This window comes from Colobus angolensis, unplaced genomic scaffold (genome assembly GCF_000951035.1).
Source record: "Colobus angolensis palliatus isolate OR3802 unplaced genomic scaffold, Cang.pa_1.0 Scaffold450, whole genome shotgun sequence".
Classification (NCBI taxonomy): domain Eukaryota; kingdom Metazoa; phylum Chordata; class Mammalia; order Primates; family Cercopithecidae; genus Colobus; species Colobus angolensis.
Genome location: NW_012117933.1, coordinates 2,018,393 through 2,026,692, shown reverse-complemented (window position 1 = coordinate 2,026,692; position 8,300 = coordinate 2,018,393). Strand labels below are relative to the sequence as shown.

The window sequence follows — 8,300 nt, the reverse complement described above, 5'->3', positions numbered from 1 at the left end:
CAGATTCCTCATAAACAGGTTAATGTTCTCCCTCAGGGTTGAGTGAGTTGTCACTCTATTCGCTTCCACAAGAGCGGATTGTTAAAAAGAGCCTGGCACCTTCCTCCTCTCTCTCTTGCTTCCTTTCTTGCCATGTGCTCTCTGCACATAACAGCTCTCCTTCACCTTCTACCATGAGTGGAAACATCTTGAGGCCCTTGCCAGATGCAGATGCCCAATCTTGAACTTTCCAACCAGCAGAACCGTGAGCTAAGTGAACCTCTTTTCTTTATAAATTACCTAGTCTCAGGTATTCCTTTATAGCAACACAAAATGAACTAAGACAGCACTCATTAAATAATTATGGCATGAATAACCTCATCTTTCTGAAATATCAGTGAGGTAAGTTTCTATAATGTATCATCTTGTGATAGAACATACAAAATGGTCATAAAACATAAACATGTAGTTTAACAAACTATTAAAAAACACCAATGTGTCTTCCTCCATGCCAAAACAATAGAATGGCATCTTCCCCATAGAAGCCCTCCACCTGTCTCCTTCTGACCATAATACCAGCCTACCCCCTAGCGGTGACCACTATGTTAAATTTCATGCTGCTAATAATTGTTTAATGTGGCCTATTTTAAAAATACGTGTCAGTGGGATCGTACAGTATTAGCCTAGCTTCTTTAGCTCAGTCTTTTGTGTTTCAGAGCTGTCCATCCATGTAGTTTATTCATTGCTTGCTGTATAGAATACCATGATATAAACCTACTTCTGTTTATCATTTCTACTACTCAGTTGTTTCTGTTGGGCTTCTATTAACTATGTTATTATGAACATTCTAACACATGTTTTCTGGTGCATGTAAGCATGCATTTATGTGAGATACAAACACCTATAAATGGAATTGCTAGGTCATAGACTATATACATTTTCAGACATATTATCAGATATTATTCAAAAGTGATTTTACAATGCATATTCCCATCAACAGTGCATGAGAGTGCTCATTGCTCCACATCCTTGTTAATAATTGGCAATGCCACTTTTCTGCCCACTTCCTCATTCCCTCTCCCGAGTGCCACTCTGGCTGCAGTGCACTTCCACCATTATAATTATTTACTGGGACCTCACCAGCCACAATGAGATGTTCTCTGACATTTACAAAATATGAAAGATCACGGACCAGCTGTGCGTGGAGGTAGAGGGAAAAATAGTTGATAAGACAGAGGGTAACATTGATGACTCACTCACTGGTGGAAATGCCTCCACTGAAGGCCTCAAGGGTGAAGGTACCAAAAAGCACAGTCATCACTGGTGTTGATATTGTCATAAACCTGTCATGAACCATCACTTGTAGGAAACCAGCTTCACAAAAGAAGCCTACAAGAGGTACATCAAATATTACATGAAATCAATTAAAGACAGACTTGAAGAACAGAAACCAGAAAGAGTAAAAGTTTTTATGACAGGGCCTACAGAACAAATCCAGCAGATCTTTGCTAATTTCAAAAACTACCAATTTTTCATTGGTGAAAACATGAATCCTAATGGTATGGTGGCTCTATTGGACTATCATGAGAATGGTATGATCCATATACGGTTTTCTTCAAGAATGGTTTAGAAATGGAAAAGTGTTACAAATTTGGCAGTTACTGTGGATCGATTACCTGTCATCATAACTGGCTGCTGCATGTCATCCACACAACACTAGGACTGACATCATCTTGAGCATCTCATTTATTGTGACTGTGATTTATTTGGAGTAGTGTCACTGTTTTTAAGAAAAAAAAAAAACATGTTGACTGTCTAAAAATAAAGTGCATTTAAATTCATTTGAGAGAATGCCTCCTAGGTTAATACATATTTAAACTAACTCTATTCTGTAATGTTCCTGGAGAAGCTAGAGCCTGGTTGTAGGTCACTACTAGGAAGTATAAGACTGTTACCAGTAACTTGTACAGTGGAAACTACTTTTGGGACTAGAATCTAAAAGAAAATAATTAAAAGTTTTAATTTTGAACTGCAGTAAAGGAAAAGACCATGCTAATATCAATGCCAACATTTTAAGTGGAGCCTTATACATTTCCTCACCTACAACAGAGTAGTTAACTCTGGAAGAGATTACCAAGAGAATAAAAAGAAAGTAACTCAGTCAGAAAGAAATACTTGACAATGCTATATATTTAAAAAATTTTCACCATACTCATACATGTATATTATCAGATGTTTTATTTTTGCCACTCTGATAAGTATGTAGTGCCAATACATTGTGGTTTTAATTTGCATTTACCTAATTACCAATGAAGTTGAGCATTTTTCCATATGCTACTATTTCCCCTATTGGGATGTGCCTGTTCAGGTGGTTTTCCCATTTTCCCTTTGCATTGTCTGTCTTTTTCTTATTAATTTGAAAAAGGTTTTTATGTATTCAATAGGAAGGTTGATCTTTTTTTTTTTTTTTTTTTTTTGAGACGGAGTCTCACTCTGTCACCCAGGCTGGAGTGCAGTGGCCGGATCTCAGCTCACTGCAAGCTCCGCCTCTGCCTCCCGGGTTTATGCCATTCTCCTGCCTCAGCCTCCCGAGTAGCTGGGACTACAGGCACCTGCCACCTCGCCGGGCTAGTTTTTTGCATTTTTTGGTAGAAACGGGGTTTCACCGGGTTAGCCAGGATGGTCTCAATCTCCTGACCTCGTGATCCGCCCGTCTCGGCCTCCCAAAGTGCTGGGATTACAGGCTTGAGCCACCACGCCCGGCCAGGAAGGTTGATCTTAATTATCTAGTTCACCCTCCTGAGAAACTGGAAGCACTTAAATGTACATTTTATCTGTGCGTACTTTATGGTCTCAATTTCCTTGGTGGCTCATAGTGACTGGCTACCTGGAAAATTGAAAAAAGATTAAAGTAATTCACTAAAATCTATTCAATTTTAATATATCTGTTATTTTAATTTCTATACAGCTCTATTGTCAACATTTTCCCTTCTTTTTTCATTTCATGTAATAGGTTTACTTAGCAACCATTTTATGACTAGTAAATTTCTATCAATTAGTCCATCTTATTTTTCACAACTACAAAGGAAAGTCAAATTATACTTTTCTACAGAACCAAGTTTACAATATGTGAAATATTGAATCAAAAGAGATAATGATTAGCATAGTAGAATTATTACATAAATACTCTAAAGTGATTAGCACATAAAAAACTCAATAATGTTTCTTATTAGACTCCATTTAAAAAGCATTATCTATTGACCATTTGTGGTTTGAAAAAAAAAACAGCATTATGATTAATTACCTGAATCCTGATTCCTTAAATTTAGATGTTCTATGTCTTGTTAAAGTTCTAGGAATCAGAACTTTGACTAACGAGAACATTTTATTTTCTCTAAAATATTGCATACCTATACTCTCACAAAAAAATCTAGAAGAGATAAATCTTTAAATGGTCTTTTACATATGGCTTATAAAATCCATTTCAATATACTTTCAATGATCCTTTATCTTTGCAAACATTCTTTCTATTTTTCCTCTTTGGGGGCTCTATCAAAAGAGGATGCATTCATTAATCTGAGAATAATATTAGTCCTCTAGAGGGTTTGGTTTAATATGGAATCCTGTCTTCTGTGGCTATATAAAAAATTGCAAAAGGATAGTCACATAAATGAAAACAAAACTCAAATATCAGTAAGTTTTAAATTTCTGATTATTTTGCAACTCATCAGGCTAAAAACTTGCAAGACTGAAAAAAAATTAGTAGTTAGCTATAGAAAGCAATTTCTGGCAACTATCTCTAAAGATAAATATTTCTAATAAAGAAGAGTGTTTCTTCTGATCTTTTGGAGGGTTTCTGCTTGCTTTAGAACACATTTCAAATAGAATGGCACCAAAGGCTTCAAATATTGATATCTCAATGGCATCATTTGAAATTATCCTGGAAGAAGTTTACAAACTCCAGAACCTCCTTCTTTAGTAGTTAGGTCCTAAGTTGCCCTCATGGGCATTTTACAAAATGTAAATTCTCAGTGCTTTGATAGGTGTCATCACCTATCAAATTTGTCTTTTATCACAATTTGTCTTTAAAATCAAAGGTTCATCATCCTCAATATGAAGACCTGCAAGGCTAACATCTGAAGGGTTTTAGTAACTTTTTCCAGCACTACTTTAGCTCTAAAGCATCATAATATTTATTTCTCATTCTTTTCAGAGAATAAATTTTATAATGCATTTAAATATGTCCTCATACAATCTCAGCATGACAGAAAATGTATAGAGACTATTTGAAAAGTGTAGAATTTGATGGGATTCATTCATAAACCTTATGAAACTGGATGCTAGGCAGTATAATCTATATTTGCTCTTGGAGCTGGAATATAATATATACTACTACCGTATGGGGCCAAATTCTAATAGGACATAGGCAATCTATTAAAAAATGACTAAGAGTGAGGAAAAAAATCTATGCTGAATTTACATTACTATTCTAAGTTTAAATATGGTAAGTTTTTTCTATCGTGAAAATAAAACGTAATGACCCAAATACATTCTTCCTATAGCATTTATATACCAAGTGAACAAGGTAATAGAATATTATTAATTTAAGCAGGAGAATTTTTAAATAACAAAGCAAAATTAAATATTTCATGGTAAATTAACTCATCTACAACACTGATCATTAAAGGCAGATATCAAGGTCTCCTTTACTAAAGAGCACAGAAAAGCCCGCCTGGAAGTGACCACATCTTTTTTAAAAAGGATAAACCTTTCAGTAAGATACGAGTAGAGGTTGCAAGATGGCCAAATAGGAACAGCTCCAGTCTACAGCTCCCAGCGTGAGTGATGCAGAAGATGGGTGATTTCTGCATTTCCAACTGAGGTACCGGGTTCATCTCACTGGGGCTTGTTGGACAGTGGATGCAGCCCACAGAGCGTGAGACGAAGCAGGGCATCGCGTCAACCAGGAAGCACAAGGGGTCAGGAAATTAATTCCCTTTCCTAGCCAAGGGAAGCCGTGACAGATGGTACCTGGAAAATCGGGACACTCCCACCCTAATACTGGACTTTTCCAATGGTCTTAGCAAATGGCACACCAGGAGATTATATCCAGTGCCTGGTTTGGAGGGTCCAACGCCCATGGAGCCTCACTCACTGCTAGCACAGCAGTCTGAGATTGAATTGCAAGGCAGCAGCAAGGCTGGGGGAGGGGCGTCTGCCATTGCTGAAGCTAGAATAGGTAAACAAAGTGACCAGGAAGCTTGAACTGGGTGGAGCCCACCTCAGCTCAAGGAGGCCTGCCTGCCTCTGTAGACTCCACCTCTGGGGGCAGGGCATAGCTGAACAAAAGGCAGCAAAAACTTCTGCAGATTTAAACGTCCCTGTCTGACAGCTTTGAAGAGAGTAGTGCTTCTCCCAGCCCAGAGTTTGAGATCTGAGAACGGACAGACTGCCTCCTCAACTGGGTCCCTGACCCCAAGTAGCCTAACTGGGAGGTACCTCCCAGTAGGGGCCAACTGACACCTCATACGGCCGGATGCCCCTTTGAGACAAAGCTTCCAGAGGAAGGATCAGGCAGCAACATTTGCCATTCTGCAATATTTGCGGTTCTACAGCCTCTGCTGGTGATACCCAGGCAAACAGGGTCTGGAGTGGACCTCCAGCAAACTCCAACAGACCTGCAGCTGAGGGTCCTGACTGTTAGAAGGAAAACTAACAAACAGAAAGGACATCCACACCAAAACCCCATCTGTATGTCACGATCATCAAAGACCAAAGGTAGATAAAACCACAAAGATGGGGAGAAACCAGAGCAGAAAAGCTGAAAATTCTAAAAATCAGAGCACCTCTTCTCCTCCAAAGGAACAGAGCTCCTCGCCAGCAACAGAACAAAGCTGGACGGAGAATGACTTTGATGACTTGAGAGAAGAAGACTTCAGACAATCAGTAATAACAAATTTCTCCAAGCTAAAGGAGAACGTTCAAACCCATCACAAAGCTAAAAACCTTGAAAAAAGATTAGATGAATGGCTAACTAGATAAACAGCAGAGAGAAGACCTTAAATGACCTTGTGGAGCTGAAAACAATGGCACGAGAACTAAATGACACATGCACGAGCTTCAGTAGCTGATTCAATCAAATGGAAGAAAGGGTATCAGTGATTGAAGATCAAATGAATGAAATGAATCGATAAGAGAAGTTTAGAGAAAAAAGAGTAAAAGAAACAAACAAAGCCTCCAAGAAATATGGGACTATGTGAAAAGACCAAATCTATGTTTGATTGGTGTACCTGAAAGTGACAGGGAGAATGGAACCAAGTTGGAAAACACTGTTCAGGATATTACCCAGGAGAACCTCCCCAACCTAGCAAGGCAGACCAATATTCAAATTTGGGAAATACAGAGAACGCCACAAAGATACTCCTTGAGAAGAGCAACTCCAAGACACATAATTGTGAGATTCACCAAAGTTGAAATGTAGGAAAAAATGTTAAGGGCAGCCAGAGCGAAAGGTTGGGTTACCCACAAAGGGAAACCCATCAGACTAACAGCAGATCTCTTGGCAGAAACTTTACAAGCCAGAAGAGATTGGGGGCCAATATCAACATTCTAAAAGAAAAGAATTTTCAACCCAGAATTTCATATCCAGCCAAACTAAGCTTCATCAGTGAAGGAGAAATAAAATCCTTTACAGACAAGTCAATCCTGAGAGATTTTGTCACCACCAGGCCTACCTTACAAGAGATACTGAAGGAAGCACTAAACATGGAAAGGAACAACTGGTAACAGCCACTGCAAAAAACACGCCAAATTGTAAAGACCATCAATGCTAGGAAGAAACTGCATCAACTAACAGGCAAAATTACCAGCTAACATCATAATGACAGGATCAAATTCACACATAACAATATTAACCTTAAATGTAAATGGGCTAAATGCTCCAATTAAAAGACACAGACTGGCAAATTGGATAAAGAGTCAAGACCCATCAGTGTGCTGTATTCAGGAGACCCATCTCACATGCAGAGACACACATAGGCTCAAAATGAAGGGACGGAGGAAGATCTACGAAGCAAATGGAAAGCAAAAAAAAAGCAAAGTTGGCAATCCTAGTCTCTGATAAAACATATTTTAAACCAACAAAGATCAAAAGAGACAAAGAAGGCCATTACACAATGGTAAAGTGATCAGTTCAACAAGAAGAGCTAACTATCCTAAATATATATGTACCCAATACAGGAGCACCCAGATTCATAAAGCAAGTCCTTAGAGACCTACAAAGAGACTTAGATTCCCACATAATAATAATGGGAGACTTTAACACCCAACTATCAACATTAGAGAGATCAACAAGACAGAAAGTTAACAAGGATATCCAGGAATTGAACTCAGCTCTGCACCAAGTGGACCTAATAGACATCTACAGAACTCTCCACCCAAAATCAACCGAATATACATTCTTCTCAGCACTACGTCACACTTATTCCAAAATTGACCACAAAGTTGGAAGTGAAGCACTCCTCAGCAAATGTAAAAGAACAGAAATCACAATAAACTGTCTCTCAGACCACAGTGCAATCAAACTAGAACTCAGGATTAAGAAAGGGTCCTGAGGTGACATATATCCTCCTCAGCTTACAAAGAAGATGACGAGATTAAGAGATTAAAGTAAAAATAGGCATAGGAAATCACAAGGATATTGATTGGGGAAGTGATAAGTGTCCATGACATCTTCACAATTTATGTTCAGAGATTGCAGTAAAGACAGGTGTAAGAAATTATAAAAGTATTAATTTGGGGAACTAATAAATGTCCACAAAATCTTCACAATTTATGTTCTTCTGCGGCGGCTTCAGCTGGTCCCTTGGTTCAGGGTCCCTGACTTCCCACAACAAAGAGCTCCTGCACAGCAAAAGAAACTACCATCAGATTGAACAAGCAACCTACAGAATGGGAGAAAATTTTTACAATCTACCCATCTGACAAAGGGCTAGTATCCAGAATCTACAAAGAACTTAAACAAATTTACAAGAAAAATCAAATAACCCCATCAAAAAGTGGGCAAAGGATATGAACAGACATTTTTCAAAAGAAGACATTTATGCAGCCAGCAGACCCATGAAAAAATGCTCATCATCACTCACCATCAGAGAAATGCAAATCAAAACCACAGTGGGATACCATCTCACACCAGTTAGAAGGGTGATCATTTAAAAGTTAGGAAAAACAGGTGCTGGAGAGGATGTGGAGAAATAGGAACACTTTTACACTGTTGGTGGGACTGTAAACTAGTTCAACCATTGTGGAAAACAGTGTGGTGA

The 8,300-nt window shown here is 38.5% G+C and overlaps 1 pseudogene; it reads left to right on the top strand.

Moving 5' to 3' along the window:
- The first annotated feature begins 1,024 nt into the window (after positions 1-1,024).
- On the top strand, positions 1,025-1,716 carry LOC105523132 (annotated as a pseudogene).
- The last annotated feature ends 6,584 nt before the right edge of the window (positions 1,717-8,300 follow it).